General features: G+C 43.7%; 18 non-coding genes across 18 annotated transcripts; all 18 read right to left on the bottom strand.

Annotated features, from left to right (window-relative positions):
- Positions 1 to 689: 689 nt before the first annotated feature.
- Positions 690 to 772, bottom strand: TRNAL-AAG (transfer RNA leucine (anticodon AAG)). Its single transcript has one exon. It is a non-coding gene; the product is annotated as a tRNA-Leu (tRNA).
- Positions 773 to 963: 191 nt separating this feature from the next.
- On the bottom strand, positions 964 to 1,046 carry TRNAL-CAG (transfer RNA leucine (anticodon CAG)). Its single transcript has one exon. It is a non-coding gene; the product is annotated as a tRNA-Leu (tRNA).
- Positions 1,047 to 3,059: 2,013 nt separating this feature from the next.
- On the bottom strand, positions 3,060 to 3,142 carry TRNAL-CAG (transfer RNA leucine (anticodon CAG)). The gene has a single exon. It is a non-coding gene; the product is annotated as a tRNA-Leu (tRNA).
- Positions 3,143 to 3,773: 631 nt separating this feature from the next.
- On the bottom strand, positions 3,774 to 3,856 carry TRNAI-UAU (transfer RNA isoleucine (anticodon UAU)). Its single transcript has one exon. It is a non-coding gene; the product is annotated as a tRNA-Ile (tRNA).
- Positions 3,857 to 5,073: 1,217 nt separating this feature from the next.
- Positions 5,074 to 5,156, bottom strand: TRNAL-CAG (transfer RNA leucine (anticodon CAG)). The gene has a single exon. It is a non-coding gene; the product is annotated as a tRNA-Leu (tRNA).
- Positions 5,157 to 5,788: 632 nt separating this feature from the next.
- TRNAL-UAG (transfer RNA leucine (anticodon UAG)) lies at positions 5,789 to 5,871 on the bottom strand. Its single transcript has one exon. It is a non-coding gene; the product is annotated as a tRNA-Leu (tRNA).
- A 2,014-nt stretch (positions 5,872 to 7,885) lies between these two features.
- On the bottom strand, positions 7,886 to 7,968 carry TRNAI-UAU (transfer RNA isoleucine (anticodon UAU)). The gene has a single exon. It is a non-coding gene; the product is annotated as a tRNA-Ile (tRNA).
- A 1,024-nt stretch (positions 7,969 to 8,992) lies between these two features.
- Positions 8,993 to 9,075, bottom strand: TRNAL-AAG (transfer RNA leucine (anticodon AAG)). The gene has a single exon. It is a non-coding gene; the product is annotated as a tRNA-Leu (tRNA).
- A 191-nt stretch (positions 9,076 to 9,266) lies between these two features.
- On the bottom strand, positions 9,267 to 9,349 carry TRNAL-CAG (transfer RNA leucine (anticodon CAG)). The gene has a single exon. It is a non-coding gene; the product is annotated as a tRNA-Leu (tRNA).
- Positions 9,350 to 9,981: 632 nt separating this feature from the next.
- TRNAL-UAG (transfer RNA leucine (anticodon UAG)) lies at positions 9,982 to 10,064 on the bottom strand. The gene has a single exon. It is a non-coding gene; the product is annotated as a tRNA-Leu (tRNA).
- Positions 10,065 to 11,362: 1,298 nt separating this feature from the next.
- TRNAL-CAG (transfer RNA leucine (anticodon CAG)) lies at positions 11,363 to 11,445 on the bottom strand. The gene has a single exon. It is a non-coding gene; the product is annotated as a tRNA-Leu (tRNA).
- Positions 11,446 to 12,077: 632 nt separating this feature from the next.
- TRNAL-UAG (transfer RNA leucine (anticodon UAG)) lies at positions 12,078 to 12,160 on the bottom strand. The gene has a single exon. It is a non-coding gene; the product is annotated as a tRNA-Leu (tRNA).
- Positions 12,161 to 13,459: 1,299 nt separating this feature from the next.
- On the bottom strand, positions 13,460 to 13,542 carry TRNAL-CAG (transfer RNA leucine (anticodon CAG)). Its single transcript has one exon. It is a non-coding gene; the product is annotated as a tRNA-Leu (tRNA).
- A 1,739-nt stretch (positions 13,543 to 15,281) lies between these two features.
- Positions 15,282 to 15,364, bottom strand: TRNAL-AAG (transfer RNA leucine (anticodon AAG)). Its single transcript has one exon. It is a non-coding gene; the product is annotated as a tRNA-Leu (tRNA).
- Positions 15,365 to 15,557: 193 nt separating this feature from the next.
- TRNAL-CAG (transfer RNA leucine (anticodon CAG)) lies at positions 15,558 to 15,640 on the bottom strand. Its single transcript has one exon. It is a non-coding gene; the product is annotated as a tRNA-Leu (tRNA).
- A 1,739-nt stretch (positions 15,641 to 17,379) lies between these two features.
- On the bottom strand, positions 17,380 to 17,462 carry TRNAL-AAG (transfer RNA leucine (anticodon AAG)). Its single transcript has one exon. It is a non-coding gene; the product is annotated as a tRNA-Leu (tRNA).
- Positions 17,463 to 17,653: 191 nt separating this feature from the next.
- TRNAL-CAG (transfer RNA leucine (anticodon CAG)) lies at positions 17,654 to 17,736 on the bottom strand. Its single transcript has one exon. It is a non-coding gene; the product is annotated as a tRNA-Leu (tRNA).
- Positions 17,737 to 18,368: 632 nt separating this feature from the next.
- TRNAL-UAG (transfer RNA leucine (anticodon UAG)) lies at positions 18,369 to 18,451 on the bottom strand. The gene has a single exon. It is a non-coding gene; the product is annotated as a tRNA-Leu (tRNA).
- Between the last annotated feature and the right edge of the window lie 617 nt (positions 18,452 to 19,068).

The following is a 19,068-nucleotide window of genomic DNA, read 5'->3' on the forward strand; positions in this document are numbered from 1 at the left end:
AGATTCATGCAGGATTTCTAGATCCTTGCTGGATACAAGAGAGCAGACCTTGTTTCAGATCAACTGTCCCTAGCAGGGAACGTCTGAGCACATGCAGTCTTTTGCTCTCTAGCCCCTGGCCTGGGACTTACCCTCACTGGCTGAGGCGTGAATTTCTGCATACCAACGTTGCATAGATGGTACGTTTGTGGTCGGTTTGGGATGGGTGGGAGGTCAAAAGCAGGGAAAAGTATGTCGCCTTCACTTCTAGTCTCCTCTTCTAGGCCTACCTGCCGTTCACTCACTCTGTCTTTGTTTCATTCTCTCCTTCCTCAACACCCCTTCTCACTCACTCGCTCTATCACTTGTGCTCTTTCCCCTTGCTCTGCATTTCATAGTGGAAACATCTCTTGAATGGAGCATTAGAAAATGAGGTTACATAAAATTAACAATCTACTTATTGGAAACCAAAAATATCACAAGACTGAATGTAACCCATTTCATTAATAAAAGGGACTTTTTAAGCACCCCCCAAAAAACACATAAAACACCACGAGTGCTAGAAGAATATTATACGAGCTTGAAGACAGAATTGGGCAAATTAATTTGCAGTTGAAACTGAAGTTTGTTACTTATTCAGATATTATATGCACTGCCAATTTTTAGCTGAGATTCTAAAAGAACTCAGAGACAAAATGGACTTAAAGTTTTGTCAGAAGTGGGATTCGAACCCACGCCTCCAGGAGAGACTGCGGCCTTAACGCAGCGCCTTAGACCACTCGGCCATCCTGACCACATTTGCTTGATCATCTACAGAGAGGGAAAGATATTGTGAACCAAAAAAAACACACAACTTAGGTCATGAGTGGCTAGAGCAAGAAAAAAACTCACTGCACTTTTCCAAGTAGACAACCATATAAGCCCATGTGAGGGAAATGATCTGATTTTTTCTCTCCCAAGAAAAAAGTAGAGTAAACACACAATTGTCAGAAGTGGGATTTGAACCCACGCCTCCAGAAGAGACTGCGACCTGAACGCAGCGCCTTAGACCACTCGGCCATCCTGACTTGCATTTGTGGAACCTTCCACAGGCCAGACAGCCATGCAAGTGGGGTACCGAAAAGGCATGCCCTCAATTTATTTATCCTATTATAAGTACTTCCAACAGATCTTTGAACAATCCATAGAGAGCAGTACCTATGAAGAACTCTTTAGACCTTTAAGGCGTACAAAGAGAAAGTGCTATTAACCAGCCACTTGAAAGGCCCAAAGCTGCTTTGAAATTGAGTCAACAGCCACCTCTTGGCTAGCTAAAGCAAATTCAACAAGGAATTTCAATGTCACAACATAGGGTGGAATACGCAAATCTAAGCAGCCCCTGATCACAGCCCTGAGGAAATTGCCGTAAGTGTGCTGGAGTCCAACTGTCTACCAGATGCTAGGCATTCCTCCATATTTGCATGGCCTGTCTGGCCAGGGCATACAAGAGCATGACTCTTCCAGATGAGCTCTTACATGGGTCCTATGCTCATATAGTAAGGACTGCACTTTGTCAGCAAGACTTTATACAACCGAAATATATGAGAAACCCCAGCTCTCTTGACTAGATGAGGACGGAATCACACCCCAGGTGAAGACCAACAGATGCAACTTCCATCAGATGTTAACCTGAAAAAGGAGATTACATCTCCAAAAGACATGTCAGAAGTAGAATTCAAACCCACGCCTCCAGAGGAGACTGCGGCCTAAACACAGCGCCTTAGACCACTCGGCCATCCTGACAGTGCAGAGTCTTAAGAAATGTATAAAAGTCACTCCGAAATTTCTGCCTCCATGCAAGCCTGAAATAATTTAAACCTTCAAACACAAGGTGCAACTTTATGCACAGGACAATAAACACAGAAGATCACATGTGAAAGCATTTCATTTCACAGGTGTACAATTTTTATGCTTTTAGAATACCTCATACCTCTCACCAGCTATTTAGGGTCCTGTATCCTACTCACAAAATTACCTTGCCTGCGACCTCTCTCTCTACACAAACAACTACTGCACAGGAAGTAGGTAGGCAGAAGGTGGGGCATATTATGCAAATGTATGCTGTCATTGTGCCTTGCAGATTCATGCAGGATTTCTAGATCCTTGCTGGATACAAGAGAGCAGACCTTGTTTCAGATCAACTGTCCCTAGCAGGGAACGTCTGAGCACATGCAGTCTTTTGCTCTCTAGCCCCTGGCCTGGGACTTACCCTCACTGGCTGAGGCGTGAATTTCTGCATACCAACGTTGCATAGATGGTACGTTTGTGGTCGGTTTGGGATGGGTGGGAGGTCAAAAGCAGGGAAAAGTATGTCGCCTTCACTTCTAGTCTCCTCTTCTAGGCCTACCTGCCTTTCACTCACTCTCTCTTTGTTTCATTCTCTCCTTCCTCAACACCCCTTCTCACTCACTCGCTCTATCACTTGTGCTCTTTCCCCTTGCTCTGCATTTCATAGTGGAAACATCTCTTGAATGGAGCATTAGAAAATGAGGTTACATAAAATTAACAATCTACTTATTGGAAACCAAAAATATCACAAGACTGAATGTAACCCATTTCATTAATAAAAGGGACTTTTTAAGCACCCCCCAAAAAACACATAAAACACCACGAGTGCTAGAAGAATATTATACGAGCTTGAAGACAGAATTGGGCAAATTAATTTGCAGTTGAAACTGAAGTTTGTTACTTATTCAGATATTATATGCACTGCCAATTTTTAGCTGAGATTCTAAAAGAACTTAGAGACAAAATGGACTTAAAGTTTTGTCAGAATTGGAATTTGAACCCAAGCCTCCAGGAGAGACTGCGGCCTTAACGCAGCGCCTTAGACCACTCGGCCACCCTGACCACATTTGCTTGATCATCTACAGAGAGGGAAAGATATTGTGAACCAAAAAAAGCACACAACTTAGGTCATGAGTGGCTAGAGCAAGAAAAAAACTCACTGCACTTTTCCAAGTAGACAACCATATAAGCCCATGTGAGGGAAATGATCTGATTTTTTCTCTCTCAAGAAAAAATTAGAGTAAACACACAATTGTCAGAAGTGGGATTTGAACCCACACCTCCAGAAGAGACTGCGACCTGAACGCAGCGCCTTAGACCACTCGGCCATCCTGACTTGCATTTGTGAACCTTCCACAGGCCAGACAGCCATGCAAGTGGGGTACCGAAAAGGCATGCCCTCAATTTATTTATCCTATTATAAGTACTTCCGACAGATCTTTGAACAATCCATAGAGAGCAGTACCTATGAAGAACTCTTTAGACCTTTAAGGCGTACAAAGAGAAAGTGCTATTAACCAGCCACTTGAACGGCCCAAAGCTGCTTTGAAATTGAGTCAACAGCCACCTCTTGGCTAGCTAAAGCAAATTCAACAAGGAATTTCAATGTCACAACATAGGGTGGAATACGCAAATCTAAGCAGCCCCTGATCACAGCCCTGAGGAAATTGGCGTAAGTGTGCTGGAGTCCAACTGTCTACCAGATGCTAGGCATTCTTCCATATTTGCATGGCCTGTCTGGCCAGGGCATACAAGAGCATGACTCTTCCAGATGAGCTCTTACATGGGTCCTATGCTCATATAGTAAGGACTGCACTTTGTCAGCAAGACTTTATACAACCGAAATATATGAGAAACCCCAGCTCTCTTGACTAGATGAGGACGGAATCACATCCCAGGTGAAGACCAACAGATGCAACTTCCATCAGATGTTAACCTGAAAAAGGAGATTACATCTCCAAAAGTCCTGTCAGAAGTGGGATTCAAACCCACGCCTCCAGAGGAGACTGCGGCATAAAAACAGCGCCTTAGACCACTCGGCCATCCTGACAGTGCAGAGTCTTAAGAAATGTATAAAAGTCACTCAGAAATTTCTGCCTCCATGCAAGCCTGAAATAATTTAAACCTTCAAACACAAGGTGCAACTTTATGCACAGGACAATAAACACATTAGGGTCCTGTATCCTACTCACAAAATTACCTTGCATGCGACCTCTCTCTCTACACAAACAACTACTGCACAGGAAGTAGGAAGGCAGAAGGTGGGGCATATTATGCAAATGTATGCTGTCATTGTGCCTTGCAGATTCATGCAGGATTTCTAGATCCTTGCAGGATACAAGAGAGCAGACCTTGTTTCAGATCAACTGTCCCTAGCAGGGAACGTCTGAGCACATGCAGTCTTTTGCTCTCTAGCCCCTGGCCTTGGACTCACCCTCACTGGCTGAGGCGTGAATTTCTGCATACCAACGTTGCACAGATGGTACGTTTGTGGTCGGTTTGGGATGGGTGGGAGGTCAAAAGCAGGGAAAAGTATGTCGCCTTCACTTCTAGTCTCCTCTTCTAGGCCTACCTGCCGTTCACTCACTCTGTCTTTGTTTCATTCTCTCCATCCTCAACACCCCTTCTCACTCACTCGCTCTATCACTTGTGCTCTTTCCCCTTGCTCTGCATTTTATAGTGGAAACATCTCTTAAATGGAGCATTAGAAAATGATGTTACATAAAATTAACAATCTACTTATTGGAAACCAAAAATATCACAAGACTGAATGTAACCCATTTCATTAATAAAAGGGACTTTTTAAGCACCCCCCAAAAAACACATAAAACACCACGAGTGCTAGAAGAATATTATACGAGCTTGAAGACAGAATTGGGCAAATTAATTTGCAGTTGAAACTGAAGTTTGTTACTTATTCAGATATTATATGCACTGCCAATTTTTAGCTGAGATTCTAAAAGAACTCAGAGACAAAATGGACTTAAAGTTTTGTCAGAAGTGGGATTCGAACCCACGTCTCCAGGAGAGACTGCGGCCTTAACGCAGCGCCTTAGACCACTCGGCAATCCTGACCACATGTTGCTTGATCATCTACAGAGAGGGAAAGATATTGTGAACCAAAAAAAGCACACATCTTAGGTCATGAGTGGCTAGAGCAAGAAAAAAACTCACCGCACTTTTCCAAGTAGACAACCATATAAGCCCATGTGAAGGAAATGATCTGATTTTTTCTCTCTCAAGAAAAAAGTAGAGTAAAAACACAATTGTCAGAAGTGGGATTTGAACCCACGCCTCCAGAAGAGACTGCGACCTGAACGCAGCGCCTTAGACCACTCGGCCATCCTGACTTGCATTTATAGAACCGTCCACAGGCCAGACAGCCATGCAAGTGGGGTACCGAAAAAGCATGCCCTCAATTTATTTATCCTATTATAAGTACTTCCAACAGATCTTTGAACAATCCATAGAGAGCAGTACCTATGAAGAACTCTTTATGCCTTTAAGGCGTACAAAGAGAAAGTGCTATTAACCAGCCACTTGAACGGCCCAAAGCTGCTTTGAAATTGAGTCAACAGCCACCTCTTGGCTAGCTAAAGCAAATTCAACAAGGAATTTCAATGTCACAACATAGGGTGGAATACGCAAATCTAAGCAGCCCCTGATCACAGCCCTGAGGAAATTGCCGTAAGTGTGCTGGAGTCCAACTGTCTACCAGATGCTAGGCATTCTTCCATATTTGCATGGCCTGTCTGGCCAGGGCATACAAGAGCATGACTCTTCCAGATGAGCTCTTACATGGGTCCTATGCCCATATAGTAAGGACTGCACTTTGTCAGCAAGACTTTATACAACCGAAATATATGAGAAACCCCAGCTCTCTTGACTAGATGAGGACGGAATCACATCCCAGGTGAAGACCAACAGATGCAACTTCCATCAGATGTTAACCTGAAAAAGGAGATTACATCTCCAAAAGTCATGTCAGAAGTGGGATTCGAACCCACGCCTCCAGAGGAGACTGCGGCCTAAACACAGCGCCTTAGACCACTCGGCCATCCTGACAGAGCAGAGTCTTAAGAAATGTATAAAAGTCACTCAGAAATTTCTGCCTCCATGCAAGCCTGAAATAATTTAAACCTTCAAACACAAGGGGCAACTTTATGCACAGGACAATAAACACAGAAGATCACATGTGAAAGCATTTCATTTCACAGGTGTACAATTTTTATGCTTTTAGAATACCTCATACCTCTCACCAGCTTTTTAGGGTCCTGTATCCGACTCACAAAATTACCTTGCCTGCGACCTCTCTCTCTACACAAACAACTACTGAACAGGAAGTAGGAAGGCAGAAGGTGGGACATATTATGCAAATGTGTGCTGTCATTGTGCCTTGCAGATTCATGCAGGATTTCTAGATCCTTGCTGGATACAAGAGTGCAGACCTTGTTTCAGATCAACTGTCCCTAGCAGGGAACGTTTGAGCACATGCAGTCTTTTGCTCTCTAGCCCCTGGCCTGGGACTCACCCTCACTGGCTGAGGCGTGAATTTCTGCATACCAACGTTGCATAGATGGTACGTTTGTGGTCGGTTTGGGATGGGTGGGAGGTCAAAAGCAGGGAAAAGTATGTCGCCTTCACTTCTAGTCTCCTCTTCTAGGCATACCTGCCGTTCACTCACTCTGTCTTTGTTTCATTCTCTCCTTCCTCAACACCCCTTCTCACTCACTCGCTCTATCACTTGTGCTCTTTCCCCTTGCTCTGCATTTCATAGTGGAAACATCTCTTGAATGGAGCATTAGAAAATGAGGTTACATAAAATTAACAATCTACTTATTGGAAACCAAAAATATCACAAGACTGAATGTAACCCATTTCATTAATAAAAGGGACTTTTTGAGCAACCCCTAAAAAACACATAAAACACCACGAGTGCTAGAAGAATATTATACGAGCTTGAAGACAGAATTGGGCAAATTAATTTGCAGTTGAAACTGAAGTTTGTTACTTATCCAGATATTATATGCACTGCCAATTTTTAGCTGAGATTCTAAAAGAACTCAGAGACAAAATGGACTTAAAGTTTTGTCAGAAAGGGGATTCGAACCCACGCCTCCAGGAGAGACTGCAGCCTTAACGCAGCACCTTAGACCACTCGGCCATCCTGACCACATGTTGCTTGATCATCTACAGAGAGGGAAAGATATTGTGAACCAAAAAAAGCACACATCTTAGGTCATGAGTGGCTAGAGCAAGAAAAAAACTCACTGCACTTTTCCAAGTAGACAACCATATAAGCCCATGTGAGGGAAATGATCTATTTTTTTCTCACTCAAGAAAAAAGTAGAGTAAACACACAATTGTCAGAAGTGGGATTTGAACCCACGCCTCCAGAAGAGACTGCGACCTGAACGCAGCGCATTAGACCACTAGGCCATCCTGACTTGCATTTGTTGAACCTTCCACAGGCCAGACAGCCATGCAAGTGGGGTACCGAAAAGGCATGCCCTCAATTTATTTATCCTATTATAAGTACTTCCAACAGATCTTTGAACAATCCATAGAGAGCAGTACCTATGAAGAACTCTTTAGACCTTTAAGGCGTACAAAGAGAAAGTGCTATTAACCAGCCACTTGAACGGCCCAAAGCTGCTTTGAAATTGAGTCAACAGCCACCTCTTGGCTAGCTAAAGCAAATTCAACAAGGAATTTCAATGTCACAACATAGGGTGGAATACGCAAATCTAAGCAGCCCCTGATCACAGCCCTGAGGAAATTGCCGTAAGTGTGCTGGAGTCCAACTGTCTACCAGATGCTAGGCATTCTTCCATATTTGCATTGCCTGTCTGGCCAGGGCACACAAGAGCATGACTCTTCCAGATGAGCTCTTACATGGGTCCTATGCTCATATAGTAAGGACTGCACTTTGTCAGCAAGACTTTATACAACCGAAATATATGAGAAACCCCAGCTCTCTTGACTAGATGAGGACGGAATCACATCCCAGGTGAAGACCAACAGATGCAACTTCCATCAGATGTTAACCTGAAAAAGGAGATTACATCTCCAAAAGTCATGTCAGAAGTGGGATTCAAACCCACGCCTCCAGAGGAGACTGCGGCATAAAAACAGCGCCTTAGACCACTCGGCCATCCTGACAGAGCAGAGTCTTAAGAAATGTATAAAAGTCACTCAGAAATTTCTGCCTCCATGCAAGCCTGAAATAATTTAAACCTTCAAACACAAGGTGCAACTTTATGCACAGGACAATAAACACAGAAGATCACATGTGAAAGCATTTCATTTCACAGGTGTACAATATTTATGCTTTTAGAATACCTCATACCTCTCACCAGCTATTTAGGGTCCTGTATCCTACTCACAAAATTACCTTGCATGCGACCTCTCTCTCTACACAAACAACTACTGCACAGGAAGTAGGAAGGCAGAAGGTGGGGCATATTATGCAAATGTTTGCTGTCATTGTGCCTTGCAGATTCATGCAGGATTTCTAGATCCTTGCTGGATACAAGAGTGCAGACCTTGTTTCAGATCAACTGTCCCTAGCAGGGAACGTCTGAGCACATGCAGTCTTTTGCTCTCTAGCCCCTGGCCTGGGACTTACCCTCACTGGCTGAGGCGTGAATTTCTGCATACCAACGTTGCATAGATGGTACGTTTGTGGTCGGTTTGGGATGGGTGGGAGGTCAAAAGCAGGGAAAAGTATGTCGCCTTCACTTCTAGTCTCCTCTTCTAGGCCTACCTGCCGTTCACTCACTCTGTCTTTGTTTCATTCTCTCCTTCCTCAACACCCCTTCTCACTCACTCGCTCTATCACTTGTGCTCCTTCCCCTTGCTCTGCATTTCATAGTGGAAACATCTCTTGAATGGAGCATTAGAAAATGAGGTTACATAAAATTAACAATCTACTTATTGGAAACCAAAAATATCACAAGACTGAATGTAACCCATTTCATTAATAAAAGGGACTTTTTAAGCACCCCCCAAAAAACACATAAAACACCACGAGTGCTAGAAGAATATTATACGAGCTTGAAGACAGAATTGGGCAAATTAATTTGCAGTTGAAACTGAAGTTTGTTACTTATTCAGATATTATATGCACTGCCAATTTTTAGCTGAGATTCTAAAAGAACTCAGAGACAAAATGGACTTAAAGTTTTGTCAGAAGTGGGATTCGAACCCACGCCTCCAGGAGAGACTGCGGCCTTAACGCAGCGCCTTAGACCACTCGGCCATCCTGACCACATTTGCTTGATCATCTACAGAGAGGGAAAGATATTGTGAACCAAAAAAAACACACAACTTAGGTCATGAGTGGCTAGAGCAAGAAAAAAACTCACTGCACTTTTCCAAGTAGACAACCATATAAGCCCATGTGAGGGAAATGATCTGATTTTTTCTCTCCCAAGAAAAAAGTAGAGTAAACACACAATTGTCAGAAGTGGGATTTGAACCCACGCCTCCAGAAGAGACTGCGACCTGAACGCAGCGCCTTAGACCACTCGGCCATCCTGACTTGCATTTGTGGAACCTTCCACAGGCCAGATAGCCATGCAAGTGGGGTACCGAAAAGGCATGCCCTCAATTTATTTATCCTATTATAAGTACTTCCAACAGATCTTTGAACAATCCATAGAGAGCAGTACCTATGAAGAACTCTTTAGACCTTTAAGGCGTACAAAGAGAAAGTGCTATTAACCAGCCACTTGAAAGGCCCAAAGCTGCTTTGAAATTGAGTCAACAGCCACCTCTTGGCTAGCTAAAGCAAATTCAACAAGGAATTTCAATGTCACAACATAGGGTGGAATACGCAAATCTAAGCAGCCCCTGATCACAGCCCTGAGGAAATTGCCGTAAGTGTGCTGGAGTCCAACTGTCTACCAGATGCTAGGCATTCCTCCATATTTGCATGGCCTGTCTGGCCAGGGCATACAAGAGCATGACTCTTCCAGATGAGCTCTTACATGGGTCCTATGCTCATATAGTAAGGACTGCACTTTGTCAGCAAGACTTTATACAACCGAAATATATGAGAAACCCCAGCTCTCTTGACTAGATGAGGACGGAATCACACCCCAGGTGAAGACCAACAGATGCAACTTCCATCAGATGTTAACCTGAAAAAGGAGATTACATCTCCAAAAGACATGTCAGAAGTGGAATTCGAACCCACGCCTCCAGAGGAGACTGCGGCCTAAACACAGCGCCTTAGACCACTCGGCCATCCTGACAGTGCAGAGTCTTAAGAAATGTATAAAAGTCACTCAGAAATTTCTGCCTCCATGCAAGCCTGAAATAATTTAAACCTTCAAACACAAGGTGCAACTTTATGCACAGGACAATAAACACAGAAGATCACATGTGAAAGCATTTCATTTCACAGGTGTACAATTTTTATGCTTTTAGAATACCTCATACCTCTCACCAGCTATTTAGGGTCCTGTATCCTACTCACAAAATTACCTTGCCTGCGACCTCTCTCTCTACACAAACAACTACTGCACAGGAAGTAGGAAGGCAGAAGGTGGGGCATATTATGCAAATGTATGCTGTCATTGTGCCTTGCAGATTCATGCAGGATTTCTAGATCCTTGCTGGATACAAGAGAGCAGACCTTGTTTCAGATCAACTGTCCCTAGCAGGGAACGTCTGAGCACATGCAGTCTTTTGCTCTCTAGCCCCTGGCCTGGGACTTACCCTCACTGGCTGAGGCGTGAATTTCTGCATACCAACGTTGCATAGATGGTACGTTTGTGGTCGGTTTGGGATGGGTGGGAGGTCAAAAGCAGGGAAAAGTATGTCGCCTTCACTTCTAGTCTCCTCTTCTAGGCCTACCTGCCTTTCACTCACTCTGTCTTTGTTTCATTCTCTCCTTCCTCAACACCCCTTCTCACTCACTCGCTCTATCACTTGTGCTCTTTCCCCTTGCTCTGCATTTCATAGTGGAAACATCTCTTGAATGGAGCATTAGAAAATGAGGTTACATAAAATTAACAATCTACTTATTGGAAACCAAAAATATCACAAGACTGAATGTAACCCATTTCATTAATAAAAGGGACTTTTTAAGCTCCCCCCAAAAAACACATAAAACACCACGAGTGCTAGAAGAATATTATACGAGCTTGAAGACAGAATTGGGCAAATTAATTTGCAGTTGAAACTGAAGTTTGTTACTTATTCAGATATTATATGCACTGCCAATTTTTAGCTGAGATTCTAAAAGAACTCAGAGACAAAATGGACTTAAAGTTTTGTCAGAAGTGGAATTTGAACCCACGCCTCCAGGAGAGACTGCGGCCTTAACGCAGCGCCTTAGACCACTCGGCCACCCTGACCACATTTGCTTGATCATCTACAGAGAGGGAAAGATATTGTGAACCAAAAAAAGCACACAACTTAGGTCATGAGTGGCTAGAGCAAGAAAAAAACTCACTGCACTTTTCCAAGTAGACAACCATATAAGCCCATGTGAGGGAAATGATCTGATTTTTTCTCTCCCAAGAAAAAAGTAGAGTAAACACACAATTGTCAGAAGTGGGATTTGAACCCACGCCTCCAGAAGAGACTGCGACCTGAACGCAGCGCCTTAGACCACTCGGCCATCCTGACTTGCATTTGTGGAACCTTCCACAGGCCAGATAGCCATGCAAGTGGGGTACCGAAAAGGCATGCCCTCAATTTATTTATCCTATTATAAGTACTTCCAACAGATCTTTGAACAATCCATAGAGAGCAGTACCTATGAAGAACTCTTTAGACCTTTAAGGCGTACAAAGAGAAAGTGCTATTAACCAGCCACTTGAAAGGCCCAAAGCTGCTTTGAAATTGAGTCAACAGCCACCTCTTGGCTAGCTAAAGCAAATTCAACAAGGAATTTCAATGTCACAACATAGGGTGGAATACGCAAATCTAAGCAGCCCCTGATCACAGCCCTGAGGAAGTTGCCGTAAGTGTGCTGGAGTCCAACTGTCTACCAGATGCTAGGCATTCCTCCATATTTGCATGGCCTGTCTGGCCAGGGCATACAAGAGCATGACTCTTCCAGATGAGCTCTTACATGGGTCCTATGCTCATATAGTAAGGACTGCACTTTGTCAGCAAGACTTTATACAACCGAAATATATGAGAAACCCCAGCTCTCTTGACTAGATGAGGACGGAATCACACCCCAGGTGAAGACCAACAGATGCAACTTCCATCAGATGTTAACCTGAAAAAGGAGATTACATCTCCAAAAGACATGTCAGAAGTGGAATTCGAACCCACGCCTCCAGAGGAGACTGCGGCCTAAACACAGCGCCTTAGACCACTCGGCCATCCTGACAGTGCAGAGTCTTAAGAAATGTATAAAAGTCACTCAGAAATTTCTGCCTCCATGCAAGCCTGAAATAATTTAAACCTTCAAACACAAGGTGCAACTTTATGCACAGGACAATAAACACAGAAGATCACATGTGAAAGCATTTCATTTCACAGGTGTACAATTTTTATGCTTTTAGAATACCTCATACCTCTCACCAGCTATTTAGGGTCCTGTATCCTACTCACAAAATTACCTTGCCTGCGACCTCTCTCTCTACACAAACAACTACTGCACAGGAAGTAGGAAGGCAGAAGGTGGGGCATATTATGCAAATGTATGCTGTCATTGTGCCTTGCAGATTCATGCAGGATTTCTAGATCCTTGCTGGATACAAGAGAGCAGACCTTGTTTCAGATCAACTGTCCCTAGCAGGGAACGTCTGAGCACATGCAGTCTTTTGCTCTCTAGCCCCTGGCCTGGGACCTACCCTCACTGGCTGAGGCGTGAATTTCTGCATACCAACGTTGCATAGATGGTACGTTTGTGGTCGGTTTGGGATGGGTGGGAGGTCAAAAGCAGGGAAAAGTATGTCGCCTTCACTTCTAGTCTCCTCTTCTAGGCCTACCTGCCGTTCACTCACTCTGTCTTTGTTTCATTCTCTCCTTCCTCAACACCCCTTCTCACTCACTCGCTCTATCACTTGTGCTCTTTCCCCTTGCTCTGCATTTCATAGTGGAAACATCTCTTGAATGGAGCATTAGAAAATGAGGTTACATAAAATTAACAATCTACTTATTGGAAACCAAAAATATCACAAGACTGAATGTAACCCATTTCATTAATAAAAGTGACTTTTTAAGCACCCCCCAAAAAACACATAAAACACCACGAGTGCTAGAAGAATATTATACGAGCTTGAAGACAGAATTGGGCAAATTAATTTGCAGTTGAAACTGAAGTTTGTTACTTATTCAGATATTTAATGCACTGCCAATTTTTAGCTGAGATTCTAAAAGAACTCAGAGACAAAATGGACTTAAAGTTTTTTCAGAAGTGGGATTCGAACCCACGCCTCCAGGAGAGACTGCGGCCTTAATGCAGCGCCTTAGACCACTCGGCCATCCTGACCACATGTTGCTTGATCATCTACAGAGAGGAAAAGATATTGTGAAACAAAAAAAGCACACATCTTAGGTCATGAGTGGCTAGAGCAAGAAAAAAACTCACTGCACTTTTCCAAGTAGACAACCATATAAGCCCATGTGAGGGAAATGATCAGATTTTTTCTCTCTCAAGAAAAAAGTAGAGTAAACACACAATTGTCAGAAGTGGGATTTGAACCCACGCCTCCAGAAGAGACTGCGACCTGAACGCAGCGCCTTAGACCACTCGGCCATCCTGACTTGCATTTGTGGAACCTTCCACAGGCCAGACAGCCATGCAAGTGGGGTACCGAAAAGGCATGCCCTCAATTTATTTATCCTATTATAAGTACTTCCAACAGATCTTTGAACAATCCATAGAGAGCAGTACCTATGAAGAACTCTTTAGACCTTTAAGGCGTACAAAGAGAAAGTGCTATTAACCAGCCACTTGAACGGCCCAAAGCTGCTTTGAAATTGAGTCAACAGCCACCTCTTGGCTAGCTAAAGCAAATTCAACAAGGAATTTCAATGTCACAACATAGGGTGGAATACGCAAATCTAAGCAGCCCCTGATCACAGCCCTGAGGAAATTGCCGTAAGTGTGCTGGAGTCCAACTGTCTACCAGATGCTAGGCATTCTTCCATATTTGCATGGCCTGTCTGGCCAGGGCATACAAGAGCATGACTCTTCCAGATGAGCTCTTACATGGGTCCTATGCTCATATAGTAAGGACTGCACTTTGTCAGCAAGACTTTATACAACCGAAATATATGAGAAACCCCAGCTCTCTTGACTAGATGAGGACGGAATCACATCCCAGGTGAAGACCAACAGATGCAACTTCCATCAGATGTTAACCTGAAAAAGGAGATTATATCTCAAAAAGTCATGTCAGAAGTGAGATTCAAACCCACGCCTCCAGAGGAGACTGCGGCCTAAACACAGCGCCTTAGACCACTCGGCCATCCTGACAGCAAAGAGTCTTAAGAAATGTATAAAAGTCACTCAGAAATTTCTGCCTCCATGCAAGCCTGAAATAATTTAAACCTTCAAACACAAGTTGCAACTTTATGCACAGGACAATAAACACAGAAGATCACATGTGAAAGCATTTCATTTCACAGGTGTACAATTTTTATGCTTTTAGAATACCTCATACCTCTCACCAGCTATTTAGGGTCCTGTATCCTACTCACAAAATTACCTTGCATGCGACCTCTCTCTCTACACAAACAACTACTGCACAGGAAGTAGGAAGGCAGAAGGTGGGGCATATTATGCAAATGTATGCTGTCATTGTGCCTTGCAGATTCATGCAGGATTTCTAGATCCTTGCTGGATACAAGAGAGCAGACCTTGTTTCAGATCAACTGTCCCTAGCAGGGAACGTCTGAGGACATGCAGTCTTTTGCTCTCTAGCCCCTGGCCTGGGACTTACCCTCACTGGCTGAGGCGTGAATTTCTGCATACCAACGTTGCATAGATGGTACGTATGTGGTCGGTTTGGGATGGGTGGGAGGTCAAAAGCAGGGAAAAGTATGTCGCCTTCACTTCTAGTCTCCTCTTCTAGGCCTACCTGCCGTTCACTCACTCTGTCTTTGTTTCATTCTCTCCTTCCTCAACACCCCTTCTCACTCACTCGCTCTATCACTTGTGCTCTTTCCCCTTGCTCTGCATTTCATAGTGGAAACATCTCTTGAATGGAGCATTAGAAAATGAGGTTACATAAAATTAACAATCTACTTATTGGAAACCAAAAATATCACAAGTCTGAATGTAACCCATTTCATTAATAAAAGGGACTTTTTAAGCACCCCCCAAAAAACACATAAAACAGCACGAGTGCTAGAAGAATATTATACGAGCTTGAAGACAGAATTGGGCAAATTAATTTGCAGTTGAAACTGAAGTTTGTTACTTATTCAGATATTATATGCAATGCCAATTTTTAGCTGAGATTCTAAAAGAACTCAGAGACAAAATGGACTTAAAGTTTTGTCAGAAGTGGGATTCGAACCCACACCTCCAGGAGAAACTGCGGCCTTAACGCAGCGCCTTAGACCACTCGGCCATCCTGACCACATGTTGCTTGATCATCTACAGAGAGGGAAAGATATTGTGAACCAAAAAAAGCACACATCTTAGGTCATGAGTGGCTAGAGCAAGAAAAAAACTCACTGCACTTTTCCAAGTAGACAACCATATAAGCCCATGTGAGGGATATGATCTGATTTTTTTCGCTCTCAAGAAAAAAGTAGAGTAAACACACAATTGTCAGAAGTGGGATTTGAACCCACGCCTCCTGAAGAGACTGCGACCTGAACGCAGCGCCTTAGACCGCTCGGCCATCCTGACTTGCTTTTGTGGAACCTTCCACAGGCCAGACAGCCATGCAAGTGGGGTACCGAAAAGGCATGCCCTCAATTTATTTATCCTATTATAAGTACTTCCAACAGATCTTTGAACAATCCATAGAGAGCAGTACCTATGAAGAACTCTTTAGACCTTTAAGGCGTACAAAGAGAAAGTGCTATTAACCAGCCACTTGAACGGCCCAAAGCTGCTTTGAAATTGAGTCAACAGCCACCTCTTGGCTAGCTAAAGCAAATTCAACAAGGAATTTCAATGTCACAACATTGGGTGGAATACGCAAATCTAAGCAGCCCCTGATCACAGACCTGAGGAAATTGCCGTAAGTGTGCTGGAGTCCAACTGTCTACCAGATGCTAGGCATTCTTCCATATTTGCATGGCCTTTCTGGCCAGGGCATACAAGAACATGACTCTTCCAGATGAGCTCTTACATGGGTCCTATGCTCATATAGTAAGGACTGCACTTTGTCAGCAAGACTTTATACAACCGAAATATATGAGAAACCCCAGCTCTCTTGACTAGATGAGGACGGAATCACATCCCAGGTGAAGACCAACAGATGCAACTTCCATCAGATGTTAACCTGAAAAAGGAGATTATATCTCAAAAAGTCATGTCAGAAGTGAGATTCAAACCCACGCCTCCAGAGGAGACTGTGGCCTAAACACAGCGCCTTAGACCACTCGGCCATCCTGACAGCAAAGAGTCTTAAGAAATGTATAACAGTCACTCAGAAATTTCTGCCTCCATGCAAGCCTGAAATAATGTAAACCTTCAAACACAAGTTGCAACTTTATGCACAGGACAATAAACACAGAAGTTCACATGTGAAAGCATTTCATTTCACAGGTGTACAATTTTTATGCTTTTAGAATACCTCATACCTCTCACCAGCTATTTAGGGTCCTGTATCCTACTCACAAAATTACCTTGCCTGCGACCTCTCTCTCTACACAAACAACTAATGCACAGGAAGTAGGAAGGCAGAAGGTGGGGCATATTATGCAAATGTATGCTGTCATTGTGCCTTGCAGATTCATGCAGGATTTCTAGATCCTTGCTGGATACAAGAGAGCAGACCTTGTTTCAGATCAACTGTCCCTAGCACGGAACGTCTGAGCACATGCAGTCTTTTGCTCTCTAGCCCCTGGCCTGGGACTCACCCTCACTGGCTGAGGCGTGAATTTCTGCATACCAACGTTGCATAGATGGTACGGATGTGGTCGGTTTGGGATGGGTGGGAGGTCAAAAGCAGGGAAAAGTATGTCGCCTTCACTTCTAGTCTCCTCTTCTAGGCCTACCTGCCGTTCACTCACTCTGTCTTTGTTTCATTCTCTCCTTCCTCAACACCCCTTATCACTCACTCGCTCTATCACTTGTGCTCTTTCCCCTTGCTCTGCATTTCATAGTGGAAACATCTCTTGAATGGAGCATTAGAAAATGAGGTTACATAAAATTAACAATCTACTTATTGGAAACCAAAAATATCACAAGTCTGAATGTAACCCATTTCATTAATAAAAGGGACTTTTTAAGCACCCCCCAAAAAACACATAAAACACCACGAGTGCTAGAAGAATATTATACGAGCTTGAAGACAGAATTGGGCAAATTAATTTGCAGTTGAAACTGAAGTTTGTTACTTATTCAGATATTATATGCACTGCCAATTTTTAGCTGAGATTCTAAAAGAACTCAGAGACAAAACGGACTTAAAGTTTTGTCAGAAGTGGGATTCGAACCCACACCTCCAGGAGAGACTGCGGCCTTAACGCAGCGCCTTAGACCACTCGGCCATCCTGACCACAATTACTTGATTATCTACAGAGAGGGAAAGATATTGTGAACCAAAAAAAGCAGACATCTTAGGTCATGAGTGGCTAGAGCAAGAAAAAAACTCACTGCACTTTTCCAAGCAGACAACCATATATGCCCATGTGAGGGAAATGATCTGATTTTTTCTCTCTCAAGATAAAAGTAGAGTAAACACACAATTGTCAGAAGTGGGATTTGAACCCACGCCTCCAGAAGAGACTGCGACCTGAACGCAGCGCCTTAGACCACTCGGCCATCCTGACTTGCATTTGTGGAACCTTCCACAGGCCAGACAGCCATGCAAGTGGGGTACCGAAAAGGCATGCCCTCAATTTATTTATCCTATTATAAGTACTTCCAACAGATCTTTGAACAATCCATAGAGAGCAGTACCTATGAAGAACTCTTAAGACCTTTAAGGCGTACAAAGAGAAAGTGCTATTAACCAGCCACTTGAAAGGCCCAAAGCTGCTTTGAAATTGAGTCAACAGCCACCTCTTGGCTAGCTAAAGCAAATTCAACAAGGAATTTCAATGTCACAACATAGGGTGGAATACGCAAATCTAAGCAGCCCCTGATCACAGACCTGAGGAAATTGCCGTAAGTGTGCTGGAGTCCAACTGTCTACCAGATGCTAGGCATTCTTCCATATTTGCATGGCCTGTCTGGCCAGGGCATACAAGAGCATGACTCTTCCAGATGAGCTCTTACATGGGTCCTATGCTCATATAGTAAGGACTGCACTTTGTCAGCAAGACTTTATACAACCGAAATATATGAGAAACCCCAGCTCTCTTGACTAGATGAGGACGGAATCACATCCCAGGTGAAGACCAACAGATGCAACTTCCATCAGATGTTAACCTGAAAAAGGAGATTACATCTCCAAAAGTCATGTCAGAAGTGGGATTCGAACCCACGCCTCCAGAGGAGACTGCGGCCTAAACACAGCGCCTTAGACCACTCGGCCATCCTGACAGTGCAGAGTCTTAAGAAATGTATAAAAGTCACTCAGAAATTTCTGCCTCCATGCAAGCCTGAAATAATTTAAACCTTCAAACACAAGGTGCAACTTTATGCACAGGACAATAAACACAGAAGATCACATGTGAAAGCATTTCATTTCACAGGTGTACAATTTTTATGCCTTTAAAATACCTCATACCTCTCACCAGCTATTTAGGGTCCTGTATCCTACTCACAAAATTACCTTGCCTGCGACCTCTCTCTCTACACAAACAACTACTGCACAGGAAGTAGGAAGGCAGAAGGTGGGGCATATTATGCAAATGTATGCTGTCATTGTGCCTTGCAGATTCATGCAGGATTTCTAGATCCTTGCTGGATACAAGAGAGCAGACCTTGTTTCAGATCAACTGTCCCTAGCAGGGAACGTCTGAGCACATGCAGTCTTTTGCTCTCTAGCCCCTGGCCTGGGACTTACCCTCACTGGCTGAGGCGTGAATTTCTGCATACCAACGTTGCATAGATGGTACGTTTGTGGTCGGTTTGGGATGGGTGGGAGGTCAAAAGCAGGGAAAAGTATGTCGCCTTCAATTCTAGTCTCCACTTCTAGGCCTACCTGCCGTTCACTC

The sequence above is a fragment of the Lissotriton vulgaris genome, chromosome 8 (genome assembly GCF_964263255.1).
Source record: "Lissotriton vulgaris chromosome 8, aLisVul1.2, whole genome shotgun sequence".
Classification (NCBI taxonomy): Eukaryota; Metazoa; Chordata; class Amphibia; order Caudata; family Salamandridae; genus Lissotriton; species Lissotriton vulgaris.